The sequence below is a fragment of the Maylandia zebra genome, linkage group LG1 (assembly GCF_041146795.1).
Source record: "Maylandia zebra isolate NMK-2024a linkage group LG1, Mzebra_GT3a, whole genome shotgun sequence".
Taxonomy (NCBI): Eukaryota; Metazoa; Chordata; class Actinopteri; order Cichliformes; family Cichlidae; genus Maylandia; species Maylandia zebra.
The window spans coordinates 6960714-6973586 of record NC_135167.1 but is presented as its reverse complement, the minus strand read 5'-3'; the positions used below and the strand labels follow the sequence as shown (position 1 = coordinate 6973586).

The window sequence follows — 12873 nt, the reverse complement described above, 5'->3', positions numbered from 1 at the left end:
AAACAGGAAATACAAGACAGAAAACCACAATTCCCAGAATAAAACTCAAATCAAAAACACGAGACCAGGACCATGAAAGGAAAAGTCTAGAACCACTACTCATTTCTTGGTATCTTTCATTTCCCAAGAACATGAAATAGGTGCACTGATTGGATTTATAGAGTTCTAATGAGCCTGAAAGTCAATATTTGGTATGACCACCTTTATTCTTCAACACAGCCTAAACTCTCTTATTTAACCTTTCTTTACATTTCTTTAAGTGGTCTTGAGGAATAGTTCTCCAGGCTTCTTGAAGGATATTCCAAATGTCTTTTTTTTGGATGTTGGCTGCCTTCTGATCCATTCTCTGTGAAGATGACTCCAAATTTCTTCAGCAATTTTGGGGTCCAGGCTTTAGAGAGACCAATGACAGTGTTCCATTGTTTGTTTTCTTATTCTTGTTTTTCAAATGATATTGGATGGTGAATCAAAATCCAACTTTATTTTAACAAGATCCCAGTACCACTGACTGAAATGTAGCCCCATGACATTCACCATCTCTTAGAGGTAGCAGTAGACACTCAATGTAGTGGCGAATTTCTGTCCCATTGGACAGAAATGGGACAGAAATTGGCTCTAACACTCAGTGTTGTACCTCTCTCCTGATGACGAAGAAGACCTGTTGCCACTGATTTTCATTCCAGGTTAATTAAATTGGCATACATCCACCTTTGTTCCCTTTTTCCCTTCCTTTAAAATGGTTTCTTGACAGGCGCCCTTCCTCGAAGATGTTTTGGGGTTTTTTTGGCGAGGGGGCTCAGAGAAGAAAGGTTATATGTAATTCTGAAACAGCATTACCCCCACCCCTTTGTTTGTGTGTGTGTCTATATCAAGGGTCGGCAACCCTGGGCATGCGTGCCACAGCTGGCACGTGTGCCCACAGCTGGCACGTGAAGGGTTAACTGATGGCACGACCATAACTGGGCTGGCCATTTGGCATACTGGGCATGTGCCCGATGGCCGATGGTGATTTTTCGTTTTCATGGGCCGATGATTTTTTTTTTTTTTTTACTAACGGTATAAACAGTGAAAGATGGTGAATTGGCCAGGTGCTGGAAGATGTGTAAAAATAACTCTGGCGGTGGCTATGGCTGAGCTTCCACAGAGGCCAGCAGGTGGATGAGGGAAAGGGGAGACAGGAGGAGACCCGAGGCGGCCGCCGGTCCAAGTGTCAGGTGAAGAGGTTCAGGTAAGAAGTTATAACCTACAGTCTATCTGGGTCAGATATAAACCAAGTTTAGGTGTAGCTTATTGTGGGGGAAATCTGTGAGTTTGTGCCCATGACCGTTATATCCACACCTCTAAAGGGCCAACAAAGTACACCATGATAAGACCCGGAAACCAAACATTCAAGGAAAGGTGAATACAGATAACACCAGGCAGTGTGGTAAATTGACTGATTCTTATATAGTGCTTTTCTACTCTGCTGGAGCACTCAAAGCTCTTTATACAAGATGCCACATTGACCCATTCACTGTTTTCTATGCCTTTCAGTGCCTTCTAACTATGATTTTGGGATATTTGGCATGCAGACTGAGGAGCCAGGGAACGAACCACCAACCTTCCACTCAGCAGATGACTTGCCCAACCTCCTGAGCTACAGCCACCCCAAGAAAAAGTGTGATAAATTGTGCTGTGGGAACACCTCCACAAAGAGAGCTGATGAGGTGATGATGAGATGTGGTGATGAGAACCCTGGAGCCCAGAATCACCAGTTGGTTGCAACCAATGGGAAAAACCAAGAAGCCAAGGACACCAGGATGCTGTGTGAGAAACATTCATGAAAGCCTGCACCAATGTCCAGAGCTCAAATGGAGATCTAGTATAAGTCAACCAGTGGCCTCACCGACATAGCAAGGACACCAAGAGAGAAGGACCCTGTTAGAGTTTGTATTGTTGATTGTCATTTATGCTTAGAAATATTTAACCATAGATGCTTAGAGGTGTATAATCAATTGTGTAGTGATAAGTTGTGTGATCTTTAACAGGCTACAGAGGCTTGGTGTGTATTCCACACTAGAATGCACACCTATATCCTGGGAGCATGGGAAAGTTCGTACCTTGTCTTAATTGTTTTATGGTAGGATTAACGTAGCTACGTCTGTTCTAGTCTAAGTGCTTTTCTGTTTAGATGAACTGCTGGACTTCCTCACCGGGGGGGGGTCTAGTCTACCCTCTTCCTGACCAAGGATGTTTGACCCTTTGATCAGCAACACACACACACACACACACACACACACACACACACACACACACACACACACACACACACACAGGCAAGGTACTCTTTGTTTGTATGTAGACGTCGTATGTTAATGAACCTATGCATATTCATGTAACCTCAATAAAAGGACAGTGGTACGGGAGGATGGACGAGAGCGACTGGGGTCAAGCGAAGGGACGGCGCTCTGTCCGGTCTCTCCCGTGCACGAGTAACATGAAGAACTTTGCCTACTTCGTGTCTTGCTTAGCAGTGTAATTATATTGTCTTCAACGTTCCAGCGGATGGGTTCAAGCTACAAACCTATCATTAATTGGTCCTTCGATGCCGGAGCCCTGGAATCGCATTCACCGAGGGGAGGAGAGGCACGCTGAAAGACTGACGTCAGCCAGGAAGTTCCTGTGGATTCGCGGTCTGTCTTTTCTCCTCGATGAATGACGGTCGGCGGGATTCGGGCTGATATTACACTCTAAGCAATGCCAAGTAAGTTTAAAGAGGCCGACTCTATAACCGTGTCGTTGTGCAGTCTCCGCCACTGTGTGAGGCGTTGAGAAGAGCCCGACTCTATAACCGTGTCGTTGTGCAGTCTCCGCCACTGTGTGAGGCGTTGAGAAGTTCGCTACTTTGTGGAGCGATACCCGGGTTCCTTGCTACTTTGTGGAGCAAGAGGTTCCTCGCTACTTTGTGTGGCGAGAGGTGAGTTCTCCGCCACTTTGTGGGGCGTTGAGAAGTTCCGCGGGGTCCAGACTGTGCTGGACGATAGGCCTATTTTGTGTTGTTTTTGTTGTTGTCGTCGTCGTTGTTGTTGTTGTGTGGGTGTGTGCGGAGCAGAACATGTGGTCTGTGACACCGACTGTTGTTGTTATCATGGGTTTCTAAGCAACCAAGAGTGAGTCGGAGGGAGACAGACGTTTGTGCTGGACTTTGCTCCTGGCAGCACAAAGTATTTATGTAAAAAAGAGAGGGAGCGACGGCTCCACAGCTGCGCGGGTTCACGCAAGCGCGGTCACGCGGGTTTCACGCGGACCTGAGCCGTGCGGTTAATCGCAGGCTTATAAATGGAAGAGATTAAGATGTTAAGAAGTTTTCAGAAAACACACCAGCCTTGAAGAGCGTGTGGAGAAGGCCAGCCCACATCAGCAGCTATGCTCTGGTGGGTGGCTGTCCCCCCACCCCTTGCTGACACAAAACGTTAACTCTTCAGCCTGTGTGCCAGACCATAGACGTAATTGAGGTGGATAGTTGTTAAAAGTAATCTACATTACGCTTGTGGTTGCTCAAATTCAGTACAATGACATGTAAGGTGAAGTGATATAGATAAATATTTAAACTAATGAAGTGCATAGAGGCACTTGACCTGTGTGGAAGACTGTCGTCTTATTATGAACCATTGTTGAGATATACAGCACACCTGTGAAAACAACTAATATGCTGAACCCTGTATGAAACATCTAAAAGTACATGATGGAGAAGCTGTGTTGAATATGAAAGTGTAAGACTTTGCCGCTGTGGGCAGAGCAACTACTGTGTGATGTTGCGTTGCGGTTTTGTTTTTTTTTTCTCTTCTGAGCTGATGAGCAAGCTACACATTATCAGATCAAGAGCTGTCTGAGAACTACTCAAAGAGAGGGAAACAGAGCTATGAGTGTGCACCGTTCCCGTGAGCAGTTTTCCTGCACCTTGACTCGTGTGTGTGTAGCATCAGCATCATGTGTTTGTTTATTTGTTTTGTTGGGTTAATAATAATTAAATAAACTGGTGATCATATTTATGGATCACCATGGCACATATCATCAGTCATGTGATTTATTTACGCAGATCACAAAGTGAGTGTGAATCTGTCTGACATCACAGTGTTTTTGTGCACTGTGCAAAAGTAATTGCCTTTGATTGTGAGTGACAGCGGTGATTTTGCAGGTCGCCAGCTATTGTAAAAAAAAAAAAAAAAAAGAGTGAATAAGAGGGAGAATTTATATTGTAGGAAAAAAATAATCATAGGAAAAAGGTTTTGTGTTGATCAACCAAAAAAAAAAACAACTATAATTTCATTTTCTGCTTTTAAGAAAGGATTGTTCACAAAAACAGAGAGAGAGAGAGAGAGAGAGAGATGTGTGTTGGTTAAGCAGTGATGATAATAATGAACATGTCTTAGTTTGTCACTTTCAGGTGAAAAGCAGACCTGAATCAATTTTCCACATGCAGCGGTCGGAAGAAAGTTATAGTTTAACATCATTGGAAACATGCAGGCCAAGTTTCTGGCTGACTTATTTACAGCGCCATGTGTCTCTCAACCTCACAAGCAAGTGCTCACTCCTCCCTGAGGAATGCAGCTCCAAAGAGCAATAACATGGCAGATAAAGACAGCAGCAAGTCCTGAGCAAAGAGTCCCAGCAAAGCAGCAGCAATGTGGACAAACAGCATCAAAGAAGAAGAGCAAACCCATCATCCTGACTGATCGGATGAATGGCACTGTGTTTACAACAAGCTGAAACTTCACTGTGCATGTGAAGAAAACGTTTGAGGAGAACTGAACAGTTGGAGTTTGACATTTGCCACCTGTGGAGTAAAATGGCAAGAAGAGACAGTGGAACACAGGACGAAGCTGAAGGAGAACTGCCGGCTGTGGACTGTTAAAGTGGGAGAGGACAAAAGAGTGAGAGGACAACAGAGTGAGAAGACTAGGTGAGAACACAGAGGAATGCTGTTATTTAATGTGGGAAATCAAAATTTGGGTTAGCAAACCTGGGGAAAAGAAAACTGACTGCTTAAGTTGGAAAATTGAGAAGGAGTCTGGATATATGCAAATATAAAAAACATATACATCATATACAAAATCACACACACAAGCAGAACATGCATTAACCCTACTAACACAAACACAAGAGAGCTCATGAAGATTAGACAACATCTTCAGCATGTGAGTCTGTTTATCATCTTGTCCAAGTCACTTAGTGTGATGCAAAGACCAGTGGACTCATAGCACATTAGTTAAGAAATGATTAAATAATAGCAGAGAAATGTGTAGGAAAGGCACAAACACCCATGCAATGAAAATTAGCTTGTTATCTTTCATCAGTGTTAAAATAGTGTCAATTTAGCAGACACTTGTTATTAAATACTGAATTTATCCAATGCAAAAAATTGACTCTCCAGGTTGCAGGACAACAGTTTAACTTTTGTGGGAAAAAAGATCCTGGTTTGACCAACCAGTGATCAGACAATAAATTTAGTTGTTAAAATGGTAAATTGGGAGAAGCTTCCTGCTTGATTGAGGCAGCACATGTAATTTACTGTATGAGGGAAATTGTCTTTTGTGATACTATTTTGAACATGCTTTTCTGTCGTCCTGTCAACTTAGTGGGTTAATAGCTGATATGCAAATTAGTTGATCGGTTTTAGATTAATGAAAGGTGATTGAATTCTAGCACGAGTGAATGAGATGTGTTGGAGTTTGTTGTGTGTTGAGTGGAGACTCTAAAACACTGAGTTTCCTGTTTTGATGTGCGAGTGAATCCTGTATTTAGATACACAACTCTGAATACGTCAGAACAGACTGTTTTGTGAAGTGCATGACAGCATGTCACATGTTTTATGATGAATGGAAAAGGAAAATTGAATAAAATAGATCTGTGGCCTAAATGAGTGAAGAGCACAGACCTGGTAATTAAACTCATAGCTAATAAGACATTAGGGTTATGTTGTGTGTTGTGCAGCTGATGGTTGGTTTGGAGTGAATCTAGCTGATGATTTTTCTTTTGTTGTGAAGTTGAGCCTGCCGATTAGTATGATGGTATGATGAACCATGCTAATGGTATGATTTACCCTCCTGAGATGAGGAGTTTGTGTCATGACTTAACAAGGCCTTTTTATTTTGATACTTTCACAGTGCACTGAAAGTTTTGTTTGATAATCTCTGTTCTTTAAGCAGATCTGCACGTCGGGAATTAAAAGCGCTACACGTCGTCGAGAAAATTGTGCCAAGTGAGTTCTCCACATTTAAATGGACTCTGGAGAAAGCCACTTATTTGGGACAATTATTAAATGACAGTCCCAGTCCAAAAGGATTCAGCGATGTAATCCAAACTAAAGTTCTTCTTTTTCTTTTTGAAATGACGTCATTTTGCTGAGAGTGGAAACTAAATGCGACGATAGGTTCCACTATCAGCAAAGAAAGAAAGAATGAATGCATGAATGAGTGAGTGAAAGGAAAACAAACTGACTGACTGGTAAAAGCTGACAAAAGCTGACAAGACTTTACTGATGTAACACGACTGTGTGAAGTTGACCCCCGCCTGGCAGGGGTGCAGATGAGTCTGTGTGTGCTTCCCTTTACAGAAGCAGAAAGATGACAGCAACACTCGAGGTTGCGTGATGATTTAACATTTTAAATGCCATTTTCTGTGTCTGTGAATTTACTATGTGTGCGTCATTCACTAGCTTGTGTGCTCACAGAGATAGCTGTGACAAAGTATGCATATGCCTGCGCAAGCGCTAACATTTGCATTTTCGTTTTTACAGCATTACGGTTCTTCATGTGTTTGATCATGTGATTTATAGGAATACTGGCTAATGTTTCTCTACTACAAGATTTCTGGGTTTATGTGTGAAGAAAACTGTAGTTACAGGCATATGTTGATGGAGAAATTAATATAGTTTGAGACATACTGTGATGAGACCAGTGTTACTGTTTCCACAGCGAGTGTTAACTTAATGGTGTTTTATGGCACCTCTAGAATCTGTTGACCTGTGTCTGACCTCCGTCTGACCACAGTCAATGTGTATTGCTAATGTTTGTTTCTTTGAGAATGCTGTAGTAGATTCAGCTGAAGCGGACAAGTGACATGAGTAAAACAAATAAGAGATTACGGTATTTATGGAATAGTTTATTATGGGCTCATTTGCTGGCCACTTTTGAACCCATAATAATAATATATGAGTGGAGTGACTTTGCTTAAGAGAAGTCACTGATTACATTAATGTTAACAGAGTACATGGGATAATCCATGTCTGAGGTGAATTAGGGTAATAGTTGTAGTTACTGATTTGAGAAAACCTGCACATGACACTTGTCTTGCTGATGTTGAATGCTTATTACTCTTATGATACAATTGTTTACAGGTATGAAGTTTGATTTCACTTCCAGATTTTGCTTTCCAGGCCGTGATGGTGTGTATGCAGGCTCCTGGGAGAGCCAGGTGTTAAGCAAACTTAATATGCAACACACGCTAACATCTTTTATTGCAGGGTTACGGAGCTACTCCAGAGGAGATGCCCTGATGTTGCCTGGGACATGATCTAGCTAATCTTTTTCTTTAAGACAGGGATCCAGGTTTGGTGAGTTGACGCATGGGAATGTCCATGCGTCAAGAGGTGGAGTGCAAGGATTAACATTAAACAATGTTTACTATTATTGTTGCAGTGATTTGTGTGATTAGCCGTTTATTTACAAGTATTAAACCTATGCAAGTGGTGCACCCATGTTCAGATGAGGCTTTGATGGCCTATAAGTGAAGTTCACTGAACTAAAGAATGTGGTTTGATGATTGTTGACATGCTCTCCACATAGAAGTCTTTCTGAAATACAGGTGCAGCAGTAATCTCCTGAGAAATCTTCAGAGGCCCAGTGAGAAGCGTGAACCATTCCAGGCATAGCCGACAGCCAGGCAGTGGTTGAGGTCAAAGGTCAAGCTGGTTGGGGCCCATCATGAGATCAGACCTTGGAGCCACAGCAAGGACCATGAAACTGCCTGCAAAATAGAGGAGAGGATCGTCCACAAGATGGGAGGCCAGGAGAGAGGCTTCAGGAGGATCAGAGATCATCTTCAGCACAGCAGACATGACACAGAGAGCTGTGCTACTGAGTTTCCAGGAGATTTTAAATAAAATGAAAGATTCAATATTGACGCTGAGGAAGACAACTAAGGTGTACGACGTGCTCTGCCTTAAACCTTCAGCAGCGTTGGAACATGAAAACTCGAGGGATGAGGAGCGTGCCAAGCTCCATCGACAGCGCAGAAGGAGTTCGGGGATGACATCATGATTCTGTGAAAGCACAGGAACCAGAAGCTATGGTGGTGATGACAGCGGTTTCCTATGAACATCACCTAATGCTGTGCCACTATACTGTGCATACGATGACACTCTGAAGGCTGCTGGGATCATAACAGTAGTAAGACAACAGAACCCTGCACCCTTTCCACAGAGGTGTTTCTCTGCAGAGCGTGGACAATGAAGGAGTCATAAATATCCCCCTCGCAGGATGAAGGCCTGAAGTGAGGTGATGGGAGGCCATAAAACTAGAGTGCTGAGAGGTCTGCAGCTCTGGAAATAGCTGAGACCCATGTTGACAAACAACAAAACTAACTGGTATGTTTGAATGTTTATTCTACATACATTTGGACTCTGGTCCTATGGACAACGAAACAACTAGAAGAGACATTCATGACGCCCTGCAGAACTCAAACCACTCTGCAGAGAGACATGTGATTTGCACACCCGGAGGAAGCATCACCAAGCTGAGATGTTTTTGAAAATGTTACTTTCTTAGTTTCACTATTAAATTAACAATTTCTTTGGTTGCTCGTAAGATGCAGTTTGCCATGAGATGAGCTCAATGAATGGGGTAACTGCTAATACATTTATTAAACTGTGTATCTTTGCAATAATTTAGGGTGATTTGACATATGCTGAGTATAAAAATGTTTGCATTGAAACTGTCAGACATGAGGTATGCATAACTGGGAACTTTCTAGCATAAAGGTCAAAAACGGGGGAATGTTAGAGTTTGTATTGTTGATTGTCATTTATGCTTAGAAATATTTAACCATAGATGCTTAGAGGTGTATAATCAATTGTGTAGTGATAAGTTGTGTGATCTTTAACAGGCTACAGAGGCTTGGTGTGTATTCCACACTAGAATGCACACCTATATCCTGGGAGCATGGGAAAGTTCGTACCTTGTCTTAATTGTTTTATGGTAGGATTAACGTAGCTACGTCTGTTCTAGTCTAAGTGCTTTTCTGTTTAGATGAACTGCTGGACTTCCTCACCGGGGGGGGGGGGGGGGGGGTCTAGTCTACCCTCTTCCTGACCAAGGATGTTTGACCCTTTGATCAGCAACACACACACACACACACACACACACACACACACACACACACACACACACACACACACACACACACACACACACAGGCAAGGTACTCTTTGTTTGTATGTAGACGTCGTATGTTAATGAACCTATGCATATTCGTGTAACCTCAATAAAAGGACAGTGGTACGGGAGGACGGACGAGAGCGACTGGGGTCAAGCGAAGGGACGGCGCTCTGTCCGGTCTCTCCCGTGCACGAGTACCATGAAGAAGTTTGCCTACTTCGTGTCTTGCTTAGCAGTGTAATTATATTGTCTTCAACGTTCCAGCGGATGGGTTCAAGCTACAAACCTATCAGACCCATGATATCGCAGAAGACGAAGGACAGCGAACAGACACAAAATCCAAGTGGGACATCAGCCAACACTGACCTTTGCTGATGGTGCTTCAGCTAAAGGTAGATTGATGAAATGAAGGGCCAAATGCATCTCTCAGTTCCTATGTCAGGTTTTTGCTGTATTTTTTCCTATTTATTAAGGACATGCCTTTCAGAGACTGTAATGTAGGTGGTTTTCTTAGGCCTGTCACTTCTTTTGGCCTCCACTCATCCAGCTTCCTTAACTTTTAAAGGAGATAGCACACACCATGTCAAGGTATTCCAAATTTGGCTAAAGATACAATCTAAACTTGTTTTTTGACTAAGTTGTCTGTTATGTGTAGACACTATACATGAATCCCATAAATTATGTGCCTTTTTATGCTCGAATGAGTCATAGGTCAGTGTTAAGTCGCTTTACAAACAAATAAACAAACAAACAAAAACTATTTTTTTCTGAAAATGGTCTGGTAAAAGATTTCAATGTCAAAAGATAGGTAGATGTAGACTGTAAGGCCAGAAAGAGTATCCACTGCTGTGAGTACAAGGTCAAATCTCGCCAAGCAGTCCCCAAACCAGAGTTGTAATCAAGCTGAGGGTTTGCAGACCCAACCAAGCAGTCTGAATAAATTTTCAACAGGAAAGAAATGCAGAGATTTACAGGGTTGTGACGTGATAATATATTGCCCATACCTAACTGTTTAAGACTTCATGTTTCTGTAAAGTGATTCTTGGGCTGGTCTTTACCTTGGCTTTTGTTACTTGAATAGTTCAATAGCTGAACAGTTCAAGTAAAATCTAATAGGACAGGGATTTCTGTTATGTTTTAAGACTTGGTATTATTTTGTTATTCGGCAGCTGCTTGACCATACATTTCAGGTGATCTTGCAGGAGTAGAACTATAAGAAATTAAATTTTTCATGGGGTAAATATGTAATTCATTAGGTTATTCTAAAAATAGTGAGCAATGTGTGATATATTACTTTTTTTGAGCAAGAACTCAATGCTGCTACTGCAAGTAGCCATTTGTTGCACAGCAGGATGTATGCATTGGGTTTTCCAGAGCATTTTTCAACAAAAAGACCGCTGTGGTGGCCTGCAGCAAGAAACCGAAGGAAGCAATGCGACTGTGTTAAAACAGAAAAGCTGCAAGCTAAGGGCAGGTTCTGAAATAATTGTCGTTTCAGGGATTTGCAACTATGAGTAACCCTTTCTACATGTTTTGTAGGCTAATATAGGGATTATTATTGTACATATATTTATGTGCAATGCTTAAGTTGTCCAATTAAGCCCTCTTCTCCAAGAGAAATTGAAATTACTCCTTTAAGCAGTAATTTCAATTTCTGTTTAAAGGAGACAGTTATGATTGTGCCAGATATTAGGGTATTATGTACAGCTGTGGAGTTGTGAGTCTTTTGTGAACCCCAAGAGAGCAAAGCTGAGTGTAGGGTACTTCTGTTTTGGTGGTAATTAAAGAACACTACACAAAGAAAAACTGTAGCCGACTTATTACTCACTGGAGAATGTTGACCCCCTATGAATAAAGGTTACATTAGAATAAAATATTAAATAGAGCAGCTAATTACCATAACAGCCAGCTAGTGGTGAGATCTAACTAATCACTTATTAATAAGCCATTAATAAAATAAGTAATTATATCTGTCTTGGGCACAAATTTGCCTCAGCGCTTAACACAATCTTGAATTGTTTGATCTTCAGTTTGCTTCTCTACTCCTGAGCTCCCCAGGCGACACTTAGTCCACCAGCAGGTCATTTCTTGCACTGTCAGGAAGTGGCTAGTCACCAACAGTGCCGTCCTGGAACCAGCTACAGGAAGGCAAAGGGGCCGCTGGGTATGTGGGTGGCAAGATATCAGATGTAGGGTCACTGAAACCAGGGGAGGTAAAGAAGGGTAGAGAAGACGTCGCTGGAGAAGGGTGGGGGGAGGAGGTGGTGCTGTGTCCATGTGACGCTGGCGGTAGGATGTCAGAGAAATTGCACAGTGAGGTGCAAGAGAGGACTATAAATACAAACCTGCTGCCAGCACGGTGGGCAACCTCCAGCCAGGTTGGAGTCGTTTCCATAGCAGTAAATGCCATTTATCTAATGTATTGGCCTATTACAACCTCTCCTTTATGTGTTCCCACTGAGGGATCCCCTGCAGTCTCACAGCAGGGCCACCGACGCACAATTGATTGGGGAGTCGTTCTATTTCTGCAAGCAGACCCCCACTCATGCTTCTGCCTCTTCCTCTTCCTTTATCGCAACCCCCTCCTCCCATCTGCCTATTCTTCTCCTTCCCTCCCTCCATCTATCTGTCTTCCTGTGCCTGGTTCTCTTTATCTCACTCGCTCTCTGCCACCCTCCATCCCTTGGCCTTTTTCTGCTTCTGTCTCTTCACTCTCTGTGGACTGCCTAAAGGCGCATTGTCATTCCGCTCTTGCGAAAATCAATAATATCATTCTAATTCAAACTGATATCAAAAGGCAAAGGGCCAGCAAGCCATTTCTCTGTAGACTTATCATGAGCCCATGTTTTTCCACGCCATTTATTTTCAGCCGTTTGGTCCCTTCGATCTTCTCTTTAGAGGACTCCTCTGGGTTTCAGTTGCCCGGCATGTCTGAGCAGAGTTTAGATGTTACATTTGACGCTGACAAATTTGGCAGAGTAGCCGTGTGTCCACGAGCACCCGTTTCAGACATATCGAGACTCTGTGATAAGTACCTCAGATATTGGCACACAAAAGTACTTCTGCTACAACATGGGGAGAAGCATGCCTTAAACGTAATTTTAATCTTTCATAAGCTAAGCCAAGAATAAAACAAGTAATTACAAATTCTCAGAAGCACAATTTCTTAAGAACAATGCAGATGGGATGAGGAATATAATGCAGGGGTACATTAAGCACTCATGTTTATTCCATTTTAAACCAGTTTCACTCACGTTCTTAATGTAGTTATTGCAAAATACCGCTTCCCCTCCCTACTTCTGGCTATATGAAACCACTAATGTTATTCTACACTCCTTCCCAAAACTGCATGTCAGCATGTTTTGCTCAATCACAGAGTCATTTGTGAAGCTAAAATGGTGTACAGGCATATGAGGAGATGTTCAAGGCCTCGAGGTGCTGTTACAGTTCAATATTA

General features: G+C 42.5%; 1 long non-coding RNA gene across 1 annotated transcript; it reads left to right on the top strand.

Annotated features, from left to right (window-relative positions):
- The first annotated feature begins 4252 nt into the window (after window positions 1–4252).
- On the top strand, window positions 4253–9623 carry LOC143421976 (uncharacterized). The gene is made up of 2 exons (XR_013101576.1): window positions 4253–4942; window positions 7846–9623. It is a non-coding gene; the product is annotated as an uncharacterized LOC143421976 (long non-coding RNA).
- Window positions 9624–12873: the final 3250 nt, after the last annotated feature.